Source organism: Rhea americana, unplaced genomic scaffold (genome assembly GCF_003343005.1).
Source record: "Rhea americana isolate MKP2758 unplaced genomic scaffold, rheAme1 scaffold_131, whole genome shotgun sequence".
In the NCBI taxonomy this organism is placed as follows: Eukaryota; Metazoa; Chordata; class Aves; order Rheiformes; family Rheidae; genus Rhea; species Rhea americana.
Window position 1 is genome coordinate 2,081,803 of NW_028185384.1, and position 15,957 is coordinate 2,097,759.

Sequence of the window (15,957 nt, forward strand, 5' to 3'; positions counted from 1 at the left end):
TTCAAAGCCCAGGCAGCTATTGCCTTGTATCTCCTAGGGCTTTTGGCCTGCACGGCCAGATTCACAGCATGCTGTTTGGCARTGAGTCAGCACAGGGTTCAGGCCTTCGAGCCTTTCCCTGAAGGATAACTCCGACCTAGTCTTGGGGCTGAGTTGTCCTCACCCCATGAAGACGACCCCTTGGACAAAGCAGTGGGGAGGCAGCAAGTCTCCCTCCATCCACAGATCTCCACCTGCAAGGAAATGTCCTTGCAGAAAGAATTGGAGAGAAAGTATGAACAGTGCTGCACGGAGTCAGATTAGGTAGCCCTCCTGGGCTCATAACCCCAGAGGCCACACCAAGACCTGCAAGGTTTTCCATCATCTGTGCTTAGCATCGTTGTCATCATGCTACCTGTGATGGAAACACAGGACTTGGCATCCAGGGACCCACAACAGATTCCACCTCAGACAAGCATCTTCATAAAATGAGTGCTGGAGTGGGTTGGGAAGTCCAAGCACTCAGACAAATTCTCCAAAGGTGATGATGAGARGGTAAAATAAGGAAGGAAGGAAAGAGATGAATAATATGGAAGATTAACTAAAAAAAAAAGTCTTAGACCCAAAGTAATTTATAAGCATTCAATCATTTAAAAATCTGATTTGAGATTGAGAAAGGTTCTATGATTCAAGAGACTTCAGTTTTCTTCAGTTTGGGCATGTACTTTGAGGAAACATGAGATTAAGGATTAACTGACTTGCCCAACTTCATTAACCTTCATCTGTAACATCCATCTGCAAATGAGACTCTACAAAAGCCAAGCTTACTAGAATGCTGGGATGCACCACTAAATTAAACTGTGCCAGGAAGTGCTCCTGGGTACATGAACAATCATATTTCCTCATCTCATGACTCCAACTTTTTGTCTAAATCCTATTTGAGGCATTAACTAACTTAGTCCTTTGCATGATTTTTGTCCAAACCAGCTGTCTTTCAAATAGTTTCCAGATGTGATTCCCAGTGGACACCCAATCTGAGGTGCAAGAGTGTAGTAGTGTGAACACAGGCCACTTTGGCTCAGCCAGTCTCAATGTCAGAGCAGTCCTAGGCATATTTGACTTCTTGTACAGCTATGGCCATAAGGTTCCTTCACAACAGGCTGAAAACTATAGCCAACCCCTTCATCAGATAACTTCCAAGAAAGTACTCTTGCAAGCTAAAATTCCTGCATGGAAATTTTACAAAAAGTTGAAATAACTGCACAGCATAGTTTAGAGAAGTCATGAACAGAAGGAACCTTTAGTGGCCTCGTTCCCGTTTTACCACAGTCTGTGGCAAGCTTAGAGAGAAAGGGTATAAAATTAATCACCAGATGTTTCTGGAATTCCAAGCTCCGACACATTACACCATTATTGTGACTTGCAAAGTCTTTTGACCAAGTTGTCCTGATCCTGTTGAAGGATTATCTTACAAATCAGCATCTAGGACATCCACACACCCTTCCTATTTACACAAGCATGTATGGACACTTCCCCCCGCCCCCTCCAAGCTGGCCACAAAGGTCCCTGTTTAACACAAAGGCAGTGGCATTTTCAGAGAGTTTGATAAGAAATTCCATACAATGAGAGCATCTGTGTTCTTTGATTACTGGGAAAAGACTGTAAGACATCTTTAAGAGAAAAGCAGCAATATATTTTTCATAGACATTCATGAGTTCTTCTTGATAGCTTTTAACATAGGCAGTATGGGTCTTATTTTACTCAGCAGCTCACTTCTGAGTTGTAAAATGCCATGAGTCACAGCAAACGTTCAAGTACCAAGGTACTGTAGAGCACCAAAACTTGGCTACCTTCTCATTGCTGGCAGTGGGACAGTCTGCCCTTAAAATAAAGTAAGTGCAAAGGCTCTTGYCTACTGCCCCATCACAGGATCAGTCCTTAAAACTCCTGTGATGGAAAAGGCACATTCAGCATATTRATGCTAACATGCCAAGAAAAAACGTTCTAAACAATCTCCACAACTCCGTAATTTTTCCCTTCAAGCTGTTTATACCATGTGACAATCTCATCTCACTGGGTTCAAGATTCAGTGAGATTCAGCTTATTTCCCAAGACAGGCAACRGGAGGAATAGAATTATTTTATCATTATTTTTCCTTCCCCTTGATAAGTTAAATCCCCTTATGGAAAACTACAAAGATACACCTATAGATTCTTATTTACCTGCCTCAAATATTTACTCTGCAATTCTCTTAAAACAACATAAAAAAAGACATAAAACCATAGACTGATTTAGAARAAAGAAAAACCTAATATGACCAGATGGCTTTTTGTAGCTTTTATATGAGTCAGGGTGCATTTCATATAATGACAAATGGACAGAGCMGCTGAGTAATGACTTCTTTGTGCCCAGAATTCAAATGCTGGCTCTTTTGAGACTGTTCGCTTGCGCACTCCAGCCTGACCTGCTCTTTGCTGTACAATTCCTTCAATAATACACCAAAGGGGAACGCAGAACTATGTAAAAACAGAACCTGAAGTTGAGGCAGGTGGAACAGATAGGAGAAAAAGGCAACACCTTAAAAAAACAAAAAGAAAAGAAAAAAAAAAAGCACTTCTAGTAATATTGGCCATCTCTACTCCTTGCCAATGGCTTTGATTGTGTAGCCTTTATTCTTCCAGCCATGGTCATGTTGCCTTTGCCTCAGCTCCACGTGCTCCCTGCCTACTGCAGAGCCGAGGCAACAGCTCTGCTTCCCTTTCCTTCCTGTGGCCTCTTACAGCTAGAAACACTCTTGCCCAGCACTTGTGATTTGGTATATCTCATATCCGAACACAAGCTTTTCAGGCCTCTGCCACAAGCCCTACCACTTATTTATAAATTACTGGAACGATGGTTTAGTTATTCTTAGGGACAGGTGAGGAAACATTGGTTTCCCTAGAAAGGAAACAGGTCCTGTAAAGACCTAGAACATAGGTCTTGTAAAAGCCATGAAAGCAGAAAGGAGAGCTGGATCCTGATGCACCTTAAGTAAATAATAGTAACTGGAAGCAACAATTGATACCAATTCACAGGACTGATTTCATTCATCTCTGAATATCTAGAAAAAAAATTAGAAAATTCAGAAAAACCTCCATTGAGCACATCTACTGCCATAAATAGGAATTCAGGTACTGCCAATTAGCTTTCTGAGTGGGCAACTCATTACACATACTCCTAGATTTCTCATGTAGCTTGAAGCATGGAGTATGCATCATGCATCAATGCCACAAAGCATATTTCCTGTTTTTTCTTTTTTTTTTAAAAAAAGGGGGGGGGAAGTACCTGAAACCTTATGAAAAGCAGGAAAAGAGAAGTGGATTTTGTTTATAGACTGCTTTCAACACAAGGCCCTAGTACATGTACACATTTAGTTGTATTTGCATGCAGGTTTCATAAGCAGATAAAAACATATTTACATCTAGATTTTGTGCCAACCTAAATATGGCTTTACAAAGGCACTAGCAGGATAGTCAGTTAAATTAGACATTTTACTATCTGGTTTTGGCATAAAACTGCTTGTTTGCACATAAAGGTGTAGGTATGTAAATCCGCAGCACATAGAGAAGCATGAAGCTAGAAATCTCATTTTTTTAAATTGCATTTTTGAGTAAAGAGGTCACATTTCTTCAGCTTTTTGCAAGACTTAAAATGCTTCTGTAGACAGATGATTCCTGCACTATGCTTAAAAGGTCAATTTGTGCTAAAGTCACAAAGCCAGTGGGAATTAATCTCTGGTTTTACATCCAATGACAACTCTACATCCTATTTCACTCAGGTCTTTCTTACCACACATCAGAAAGACATGAAAACACCAAGGAAGATGCCCTGGTAAGAGCATTAGTTCTGAATTCTTTGTAAGGACAGCCAATATTTATATATTTTTATATATAAATGTATACACACACACACACTATACTATATAACTCAAATACGCCCCAACCTATTTCAGCCAAGTGAAGAGTTCAATTTTCAACCTATCCAAGCCAAACTAAAAGACAAGACATCACGTCAGCTTAGGGAAGCTTCCACTGTTTGCATTGGAAGAATTCTGGTAACAATTCTAGCAGTCTAACTACAGGCATAAAGCCTGGGAAAGATAAGGCTATTTTGTCTTTAAGATTAAGATATTAAGATTTTAATGGTTTAAATTAAGGATTTTAAGGATTGTGTCAAGGTATGTAAAACATTGTACTTTTAAGAGGGTCCAAAAGTCAGAAGTTTTCAATCAAAATTTATAAATATTTAATGAAGAATTCATTTAGAGATTAAAAATTCTTATTTGGAGATACGGCCAATGTGCCCTGAGACACTTGGCTGACTCTCTAGAGGTCTCCCCACTGAGACAGGCTTCCTGGCCCTCTTCTCTCCTCCATAGCTGGGACACCATAAACACAGAACAGTTGCTTGACTGCAGTGTAGCAGCAAAGACAGTGTAGCTTGGATCGATCATTGACYGTAGACAGAAATGAGGCACCTGAACTAGTTGCTGCACCGAGCTGTGGCACTGTTTCTGAACTAACACTTTTTAGCCTACGATGTTTGCTTTCCAAGTGAAAATTCTTCCCCTCTGCCTGGAAACAACCTCCTTTGCATAAATTTTTAATAGACACTTATGAAAATATGGCCATAACTATTAGAGCCAAAATGCAATGAGAGCAAAAYTTGGCTTTTTCCCTACCACCTGCCTGGCTTTGGTTTAAGTGGACAGTGTCCAGGTTGCCTCAATTGCAGGGCTTCTTTATTCTACATTACATGATCACTAAATGAGCTGGACTGTTCCTAATGAGGGCAAGACCACWTGGGACAAGGCAGTAGGAACACTTGACCACGCTTGGGAAGAAACAAGGAATGGACAGCCCAATCCTCCTCCTTGYGTTGGCACAACGCACTGTTCAGTCTAATGTCTCTGCTGAGCAGCTTGTTCAGAGCTGGCACCCATGGCACTGCATCCTGCCCTGGAGACATGGCATTTCACCTCCAAAAACAGGGAAAGTAGTCAGCAGGCTTTAACACTGMTATTTACCTTCTCTGCCTAATACAGCAGCCTGCCTTGTGCAGCTGAGGGCAAAATTCATCTCCCTTCCCTCTAGACACTGGAGAGTTTAACGCCTGGTTTGAGCCTCTCACACCAGCTCTTGACTTCATGGAGAAGTGAAATGAATCACCCTTGGAGACACACACCTTGGGAAGAGTCTTTTAAGATGAGATGAGTCAYGCTGTGCCACAGACTGCCTGAGCAGACCAAATGTCTGCCTTGTAATAGCTGACATCAGCTGAGAGGAATAACACCCTTAGAGCCCAGAATAGTCCACCAGTATCAAAATAACATCATAGACTAGACTAGCTCACAGCAATGACCAACAGCCTCAGGAGACTCTTCAGGGGGTTGTTAGAACTGTTAGCATGAAACCAAGTTGTAATTACTCAAATAGAGTGAAAAATGGAGACGCATTTGTTCAGAGAGGTTGCCTTCAGTAGGACTACCTGGTGTGTTTCCATGCAGCACAGTTCAAGCAGGACTTTAACAGTACTCCAATCAGACTGGACAGAGCAGGTACACAAGGGTCTTACCGAGAAGACATTTCCAACCAGCAATTTGTTAATAYCTCCATTTCCAGCCAACACTGAATAGCTTCTGGCATTAGACTGACCAAGGGCTGGTTTAAACTGAGTGGCTAACTACCTATAACATAAGGAATTTACCATCCCTCTTTCTTTTTTGTTGCAGCCAGAGTTTGCACCTCTTCTGCAGCTCAAAGACAAATGAGAAAAATACCTTTGCAGTCTCTTTTTTCAGCTGAACAAAGGTTTTACCAGTAATTAACTTGTGCATGCGTTTTCAAACAGTAGGTGTAAGCCTTTCAGGAAAGAACAGAAAGGAAAAAAATGAAAATAAAATCCATAGTTCAAGTCTTTAATTATAGATGAACAGTTTGTATTCCTGTGCATGAGAGTCACAAGCCCACGTCCCAAAAAACAATGTCCACAAGTGTGACATTCAATTTCAAGAATCTATAATGAARTCAGAGTTGTGGAGTTCACAATGTGGTCTCTGCTGGCTTTAAGCTAACCTTCATTTTGGCATAATAGACAGGAGTTTATACACCATAAGCTAAATACTACATTTGTGCATAGATTCATATAACTTACTACACCTTTTCAGACTGGTGACTAATATCCCAAGTGACCAGTCTAAAATGCCCACAGCAGCCCCATCATTTTCGCAGCTGCATCCGAGCCATGCCAAACCTGCTGTGCCTGTCACAGTTATGGGCAATGTRTAGGAGGTCCAACACGAGCTGCCACCCCTATGAGGGGCAGCCCTGGAGGCCCGTAGAAGTTGAAGCAGACTTAGGACTCCTGGCTCTGAGCAGGAAGCAGACCTCATGTACTGTATTTACCACTATGTACCCCAGTTTTGTTTGAAGTCTGCTAGCAAGAAACAGAAATGCAATACCGTTCACTTCTCAACCTTGGAGGAATGGATTTTCCTTCGTGTCCGGGATGGCAGCATCCTTCTTGTCATTGCTGTCCTCTGTTGCAAGGCAGTCTGTCCCAACCACACATCCCTTAAGCTACTGCATTTTCATAGCTGCTGCTGCTGCCTTCTTACACCAAACATTTTAGCAGTCATTTTGCAGGCTCTTTCATTAAGCACTTCTGTTGATGTTGCAAAAAATAATCACACACTATTACCAGGCCTAGTCACAACATGCAGCCACACTCCTTTTTCCATCAACAAACTGATTTCATAGCAACAATATCTGCGCATCAGCCTTTCAAACACAGGAACAATTACCATACCATTTTTCTACTTGCAAAGAAAATGAAAGAGGGCCAGCTAGACAGCAGAGGGTGGGGGGATCAGCATGTAGGCAAGGTACTCAAATAGCTTTTACTAAGGGCACCAGGAGAGAGGCCATGCACCTGCATGGTGTGAGAGCAGTGGATCGAGAGTGCCTCAAACTCACTTCTAGATGCAAGGAGCAGCACTCAAATCACACGGCTCTAGATTCATCCCAGCTACCTAATGCACCAGATGAGCTAGCTCCCTAATTTCTCAGGGCCTCCTCGGCAGTCCGAGAATTGGAGGTGTTTGTTCTATGGGAAGACCTGTCTCTGTATTAACTATTGAGCAAACAGTCACCCTTGGCTTTCCAACTTACACGCCTCCTTAAGTGGGACAGCATGGATGTCCATCCATGGGGGTGAGAGGAAGGTTGGGACCATGGCCTGCCACAGGAGGAGAGCCCAAAACACACATGCAACCGCCTACCTGTGTTCAAGGTCTAGCCCGTTTTCTTTTGATATTATACAAGGGCTTGATCACTCCAGGAGAGTTTTACTGGAGCAAGTCTGCAGAACCGGGCAAAGGTAAATGCTCCCAAGTCCACTAGCAGATGCACCAGCATAGCAGCTACAAGACCCCAGGGAGTACGTGAAGAATCACCAACTGCACTGAAAATGCATTATGAAGTTGCACATTGAAATACATGGGTTTGCTTTACAGCCCTACAAGCCCAAATTATACTTTACACATGATCTGCAAAAATCAAAGAGCTCCTTTTAATAGAAAGGAGGCCGAAAGACAGTCAAATGACTACAGTTCACCAAGTTATCACCCAACACCTGAGCCATTAAGACTGTCTGCATGCGTCCTCTGAGGTCACCACAAAGCCAGGTGAATTCACACAGCTCCAGGCCTGCTCACAGCAGCTCACACCAGAGGAAACTGCCTCCCTTTGCTGCGAGCTTAACCACAGTCAGCAACTGAGGTTCAGCTAACACGCAATAACTCATTAAACTAATTTAATTGCACATCTGCCTACTCAGTTGCAATAACTGTGCACTGCCCATTTTACACATTTGTGTTTGTAGATGCTTGTTAGCACAGTGAGAAAGACAAGCTARGGCTTTTTCTTTTTTCTCAGTGCAGTCAGGACTTCTGAATTCCTTGAAAAGCCTTGCAAAACCTAGTTAATATTTTCATTTTAATCATAAAGGCTCAMGAGAATAGGTACTTGAGCAAAAAGYCTTAATTGTCACAGCTAATCTAATACAAACCAAGATCCCAGCTTTGCTTTGAAAGGCACTATTCCATCAAACAGTCACAAGGACACAAAGCACGGCTTGCTTCCGCAACCCGCATCTTTTCATCTTACAGCAATTTATTGGTGTCTCATGTCCAAAAAAGGGCCAGAGTTAGAGGAAAAGAAAAAAAAAAGGTACTTGGAGTCAGATGACAGAACTACAAGTTGCAGAACAACAACCTGGCATATTTTTTGAGTGTATAAGGGACCACTGCRATACATTGACCTATCTAGCATGGGCCAGATGTGCTTGAGTTGACCAAAAAATTAATGAATAGAAATCTGTGCTTACATGCTATCCCAGTACATCCAGCCACCAGTGTGGCCCAGCACCTTAGACCAGCTGACTCCTCATATTAAGATGTGAGATTTACCCACAAAACCTTCCCAAGTACCTCACACTTCCCAGGTCTGCCAATTCCCTCCCAGTGCTCACAGTATCTACAGGCCCTAACTTACAAAGTTAGGGCTGCAAAAAAAGTTTTTCAAGGAGGCAAGTTTCCCTTTCTCTGAGCCTTTCCTTCCTCTATCAAGGCAACTGCAGGCCAGTACAGACCCACCTATCTCATTAATTAGGTATCTAGGATAATTATGTCCCTATAGCTTCCTCTTGCGTAGTCAAGTCCCCACAGCATCTTTTAGAAAAGCACTGAATTTTCATGTCTGAATCTCTTGTTTATTCACTAATTTAACYACTCCTCTCCTAGAGAGAAAAAGTTAAAGAGAAAGTTCTTTCCCAGACATCATCTCAGTTGTTTCTGATCCTGCCCCACACATCCCCACCATGCTGGAAAAAAGGAGGCTGCATTTACAGCTACCCCACTTCTATGCAAGATTCTGCTCTGTCTTTCAAAATTAACAGTGCCTGAAAGTTTTCTCCTCCTGACATTGCTCCTTAATAAGCTCCAAGTTTTAATGAAGACAGGAATTTTCTCAGTCATTATTTTTCTTCCCTGGTTGCTCAGGGCTTTTACCTACAGCTCCCATCCAGCCAAGTCTATAGATCCGTGTAGCAAACAACCCCCAACCAGGTTAGGGCACATCACTCAGTTACTCCAGAGCAGTGGTGCACTGAGAATGATCCACTTTTTCCTCCCATTTTCAGTCTCCCCACTCCCCTTCTAAAGCAAGGAGAGGAGAGCTCCCAGGCTGACATCCCCTGATGCTGATTTGATGAGGGTATTACCAGGGACAGGCATTGCTAGTGAGCTGGGACATTTCATGTGGGTCAGACATTGACCCTTCATGATAGCCTAACACAGCTGAGCTTCACCCACTGTTGTTGTCTGGTTGGTTGGGTTTGGGGGGTTTAATTTTCTAAGTAAAAACAAATCAAATTTGTTTCTCATTACCAGACTTCAGCTTGCCTTCAAGGGAAAGTAATTTTGCACATTAAATTTTTAATGCAGCAACCAATAGTACTTGGACATATTTTTGATCCAAATCACTCGCCAGTGTTTTCCCCCCAGGATGAAGGATAATGAGAAACTGAAAAGTTGCTTGTGGATAAAAAAAAGAAAAAAGAAAAAAGATGGCAACAAGCCATCAAATCCACCATGATTCAAGTTCACATCTTCCAGCTCATAAGTAGTTATCCTGAAAAGGGGAAGATGTTCCTAAAAGAATTAGTATTTAGTAATACACAGGGAAGGCAACTAGAAGTGAGGCTAAAGGCAAGGAGCAGTGTGAAACCAAACATAGAAAGCAGAGAGACAAGGCCAGTGGCAATCTTAGCTCCTGTAAGTGGGGTGAGGACAGAACAAAAGCCTGAGCTAACAAATCCCTGCYTAAAAATGCCTGTCCAGAGGGTACCAAATTTCTGAGTTACACATACACCTAAACTGAGCCTGTTTCCATGCTCCCATCCTACAGAACAGCTTTGTGTTGGCTCCTGTCGCCAGCTGGAGCTAGGGTGAATGACAGCTGCTGGGTATGAAATCACAACCACCTTTTCAAAGAACAAAAAAGAAAAAACACACTCCTTGAGCCTAATGTGACTGTAAATCAGCACCTACAACCCCTCCCTGGAAGAGCAGCTACCACCATTCACTACCGATGGTTAGCCTTAATATACAGCTAATGAAGTGTTTGGGGGCAGCCAACTGCTTGAAGAAGCTCCAGCTCCTTATATGCCCTCTTTGCCTTTCATTGCAGTACTTACAAGTTTCATCTTCTCCCGTGACTGCCAGTGTAGCGGCTGGCTCCGACTCTGGATACCACGCAGCTTTCACTGCCATCTGTGAGCTATGATTTCCCCCAGCATTTCACTCAAACCTTCAACTGCAACTTGGCATTTTGGTAGCTTCAGAGCAAGACAYGCACTTGCTCAAGTCAACCTCTTGGCCTCAATTCCCCGCTCAGTTTGCTGATACTCTCTCATGAACARTTCCCAACAAGGAGCTCATCACAAAGGAGTTCACCCTGATTCAAAAAACACCATAAATCCAGGTTTGCTGYCAGTACCAATAAACTGTCAGCTCAAATTCTGCCTTTGTACAGATTACTTTTGCATCCATGCAAACACTGTGCTTTGAGCTCAAGAGCTGCACTARTGTTCTGCTCCCTCTTTAATTTCTTGGCATCCTCATGCTAGAGGAAGGTGTTAATCACCCACTTTGCTTTTGCCCCCCAAGGCATATGCACAGATTGTGTTTGATTGCAGCCCCACCCTCCTGTCCACTGCAAGCACCTGAGTTCAGTCTCCTCCAAAATCCTCCTTGCTAACTTGCTGCAAGAATGGTTGATTAAAATAAAGAGTCTGTGGGGTTACACCCTGGCATGTTGCCTAAGTTCCACAACAGTCTCTTTTCTGCAAGCTTTTCTTCTTTCCTGACAGTTCATATCAGTGGCAGAGACTTCTCCTGGCTTGTTATTTCAGATGGGCTGGGACTGGAACATCTATCCTGCCAGGTGCCCTTGAGTACTCAATAAATTAAATAGCAGATATACCTTCATGTAGTCTGAACACAAGGGAACCACACTCATTTTATATTTTTTCTTGAAGCATCGCCTTCCTTCACTTGTAGAAATGATAYTGCAGCATCAAATGACCACAGTGGAAGAGCTGTGATTACTTCATTGGGAAAGCCTGCAGAGCCAGCCATTCAACTAAAGATGTGTCATTTTGGCATGCTTAGATTGATGATGCACCAGGCACTGGCATGGGCACCATGTTCTGATAGTGGCACATTTTAGCAGTTGCTAAATGTTAGACAGCTAGGACTGGGAAAATAAAAAGCTCAGATTGCTTCAGAGAGTTTCAATTAAATTTAAATGCAACTTCAAACTCTTGTGCAGTCCCTACCTCCGTTCCCGCCAACAGTTTATTCTTTCCCGATGGTGAGGTGGCTGACCTCCATGAGCATCATAACCACAGCACAACAGCATATCAAAACACAGCCTGGATGCATCACAGTAGGAGATGAGAAGGCTTTTGGAGCTGTGCTAAATCACACAGACTTTCCAAAAAGCACAGATTTGCCAAGTGATGCTGACACAGCACAGAGCTATCAGAGCACACCCTTGGTCTGATCTGATGCACAGTGACTGTCTGCACTTGCYCCACAATCACTTTTCTTTCCTGCAGGATCAAAAAGGCTTTCCCTGCCTCTTGTGAGGAGCATTTGGGGAGCTGTGAGTTCTAACTCTAAAATAGTATTTGACCTAACCCATAAGTAGTATCAGCTGAAGTTCACTGCTTCATCACCCTACCTGTCTTCATAGCCCTGCCTACCCATATGGGTCTGTCACCAACATTTTTACTGCCACAAATGCAAGAAARTGGCCTGCTCTATGGAACTGCATCAGATCATGGGACAAAGCTTACTTTTGACCACAAAGCTTCTGTGACATGCAGAAGGACGAAGTGAACCTGGCCTTGACCCACAAATAGATATCTGGTGTGGAGAAAAAAAAACACTGTCAGATGTCAATAACACTGAAGAAGCCATAAGTTATGCCAACAGAAGACTGGAAAGACCATCACAAAAGAGGGATCTCAATAGGGGACTGTGAGGGTCAGAACATTCCCTCCCCCACTGTGGCCTTCGCTGGTTCTTGCCCTCTTTGCCTGCTTATACAACCTTGATGTTATAAAGCTGGACCCCATGAGGGAAAGATGAAAAAGAGCRTCTACAAATACTCAAGGAAGACACCAAAAATCATTCCAGACTGGACATCACGGCCTGGCAGGCCACCTCTGTCGGACTGCTGAGTTTAGGGTAGGAACTGTTGCTGCAGCAGCTAGCACAACAGAGACGAAGACCTGGGTCTGAGCTCGAGGCAGAGCCAGCATGCAGAGCCATAACAGCTAGAGACAGGCTAGCCCCAAAACAAACCTCCTCTTTCTGCTTTTCTCTTTGTGTTTTAAAGCATGTTGATACACTGGCAAATTGGAAACATTAACCCTGGGTCAAGAACCCCTCAGGTTTTGTGAAAAATAACAAACAAATGTGACCTGAATAAACAGATTCCTATAGTTAAATGCATATTGTATCCACATGGGTGGCTAGCAGTATTTACTCTGGGAACAATTGTTTCTTTTTTCTCTCTAAATCCCTGTCACCTCAATAATCAAATTTAAATTAAAAAAAAGAGGAGGAAACAAAGAGGCAGAGAATCACTCTCTGCATTTGTTACGRTTATACCAGGGACCTTGAACACCCAGCCCCAGGCTTACAAAAATTGGCATTTCCATTGAGAATCATCAGTAACCATCACTACCTGTGATCAGGAGAGATTTGGAAGAGATASCCTGGACAAGGGTCCAGGCAAACTCCAACCAAAGCACAAAGGCTCAGGGAAAGCTGAACTCCGCAGGTAAGCAAAGCAAGCTTCCAACCTCACATTTTACCCTTTACAAGGCAAGATAAACAACCTGGCTGGGTATATTTGCTCCAGGGGAACCCTTGCTGATGTTTGAATCACTTGGTAGAATTACATGCCATTCACAAGATATAACTGTACATTTTTAATGCATCTTAAAACATCAGCCTAATTTAAGGAGACAGGAAGAGTGCTACCATCATGTCTATGCAAAGCAACAGCAGGCAAGAGGATCTAGAAAGCTGCAGGCTGAGAAATCTGCTGTCAACCCTAAAGAAAATAATGGAAGAGTTGCCTTGAGAGTCAATGAGAAGGTGATTTGCCTGAACATATCAAAATCTGAAGACAATTAAGCATGCCCTGAGCCAGCMCTGCACAGCAGGACTTGCATGACAGCAGCAGATGAAGATAAGGCTGCAGGATCTGGCAATACCAGCCTTGGACTCTATCTCACTTAGCTTAACTAAGGCTATTTGWCCGCTCAGAAGATCCACCCTGGAGCAGGGAAGTATTTCCCAATTAATTTTGGGGGCAAAAATGGCACTACTTCATGAAACTTCAGTTTCAGCAAATCAGCATTTCCTGACAAACCCACTTTGTCAGAAAGTTTCCTACACAACAAGCCATTGACTGTTACAGATATCTGCCAAGTCCACATGGAAAGCTTTAGGCTAACAAGTTTATTACTGCAGCTTTGATAACATGCAGGGTGCACATTTCTTGAGACATTTTCCACTGAAGCAGCAGTTTCATTTGCCCAGAACTGTTAGAAACCCTAGTTTATTCAGCTACAGAGAAGACAAGAGGCTGCATCTATAGTTGCCTTTTGCAGAGCAAGATAGGGTTTAACCTCACATGATACATCACAGATGTTCCAGCTGCAATAGCAAAAATAAAGGTTTACCCTTCACTGCAGTCTAAGCATGGCTGTATCTACACTGCTAAAGGCATCTGCCCTTGGAAGCAACCCCCATGCAGTGCTAAATGGGCAAAGATTGACTCACGCCTGCATGGCCCAGAGCAGGCCAGCTCCAGAGCACCACACTGCACAGCCATGCATGTAGCTACAAAGCTGCCATGATTATTTCATTGTAATGCCTGATGTTAAAGCAAGGCCAGTACTGCAGCCCCCTTGAATGGGGTTTTTAAAAGCACAAAACAAGGTACATAGGGAGTTCTACAATCCTGCAGGTGTGCTGGGATGGCATCGCAGAGCCAGAAGGACAGGGCAAAGCAAACCGTGCTCCCACTGCAGGATAACACCCAGATGGAACCACTTCCCCCTGCTGTTCACAGCCCAGATAACTATTTCAGAGAAAATGCTGCAGCAGCCCACCACATAGATCAGGCCCACAAGCTATATATACCACTTATATAGTAAGTGAGGTGTACTGTCTTGGGCTTTTGCATCATTTCAGAAAGACCTCAGCAGCATGCAAGATCCCTAACCTGAAGCTGTGTTAAGACTCTCAATCCCTTGATGGGGCAATCACAGTGATTCAAAGATAAACCCACGCAGCATATTCTCCTTGGATTTCAGCAGGAAGTTTTTGCTACCTGCATTAATAAACTCCTTTAGTGAGAACCTCTATTCCGTACATTCCTTTTTAAATAGTTAATTAATCATTTGGTAATCTCAGTGCAAAGATTTTTTTGCCAGCCAGAGGATTTATAGGATATGAATGAGGGCATGCTCCATGTTCAAGTATTGATGCTGCAGTGCGTTAGGATATAGTACATAGCCTCTAATTCTATTTTAATTACTTAAAAAGATATTAGCAAAGTCAGAGGCCTGACATGTCTGCAAACCAGTACAGGGGACAGACAACAACACTGGAGGCAACAGAGCAACTATGATAACATAGCACTTTTGTCAATAAGACATGTTGCTTTGTTAACAGTAAGAAGCATTTAATGATTAAAAAGCAGCTTTTTGCTGACAGTATCAAGAGAAAGATGTTTATTCTCAGTGAGCAGCTGCTGCTTTTTCATAAAGTGACTTTCCAGCAGAAAACGCAGCAAACTAGCATTGCTGGGAACAGCCTAATGTCTGAAGTTTGTGGACTGGCAAACRCAGTCCTATTCTGCTACTGTTTGAATCACCAATAAACCAAATGGCCCATCTCCCGTTTTATGAGAACTGCAAGTTAAGCCAGACTGGGAGGAAAAAAAAGTTGGAAAATGGGTTGCACAGATCCTTTCATTAAAAGGAAACAATCATCTACAGATGTCATTCCCCCCATCCCTAGAGWGTTCTTCCCCCAAATCTCCTCACACCCTGCTTTAATATCTTTGACTCCATGCTTTAATCCTCAGRAAACAAAGTGCATGACCCACTTAGAAATAAATGCAAAGAACACCATGTAATGATGCCCACACTAAGCAGAGGTAGAGACCACAGCTAACAGCACATCTCTTCGTCTGGTATAAACTAGCATTTTAATGCCTTCTGTKGTACTGCACTGGTCTCTGTGGAGCTACCCTGCCAAAGGTACTTTAATTTCTACTTTTAGTTTACACCTGATCAACCCACAACACAAAGATGTTTATTGTTGTTGAGCAGGTTAATGGAGAAGCTCAAGGGACATAAGTTCCAGGTCCCATTACAAGATCCTTTTAGTTGCACCTGATAAAACACACAAGTCTGCCCTGTGTTTTCTACCAGTGCAAAACGTAGTTTGAAACAGACAAATAAAATAGTTGGTGTCTAAATTTCAGTTACAAGRGACCAAGTAACACTGAAACATAATACCAAGATTCAAGAAAAAAAACAGAAGAACAGGTGTCTGGGGATATTATTCTCTGTACTGTATTTATGGATCAGGAACACCCAAGATTTCCTTCCTAAAATGGTAGGGTAATGAGCCTTCAAATATACACCTATTACCCAGTAGGGCAGGCTCCAACCTCTAATCGTCCAATTGAATCAATATGACTTTAGGAATAATGTAGTTTTTCACACAGCTCTGTAAGTTTCTGTTGCAGGTAGTGGACAGCAAATTCTGCCAATGCAGTCTCAAAG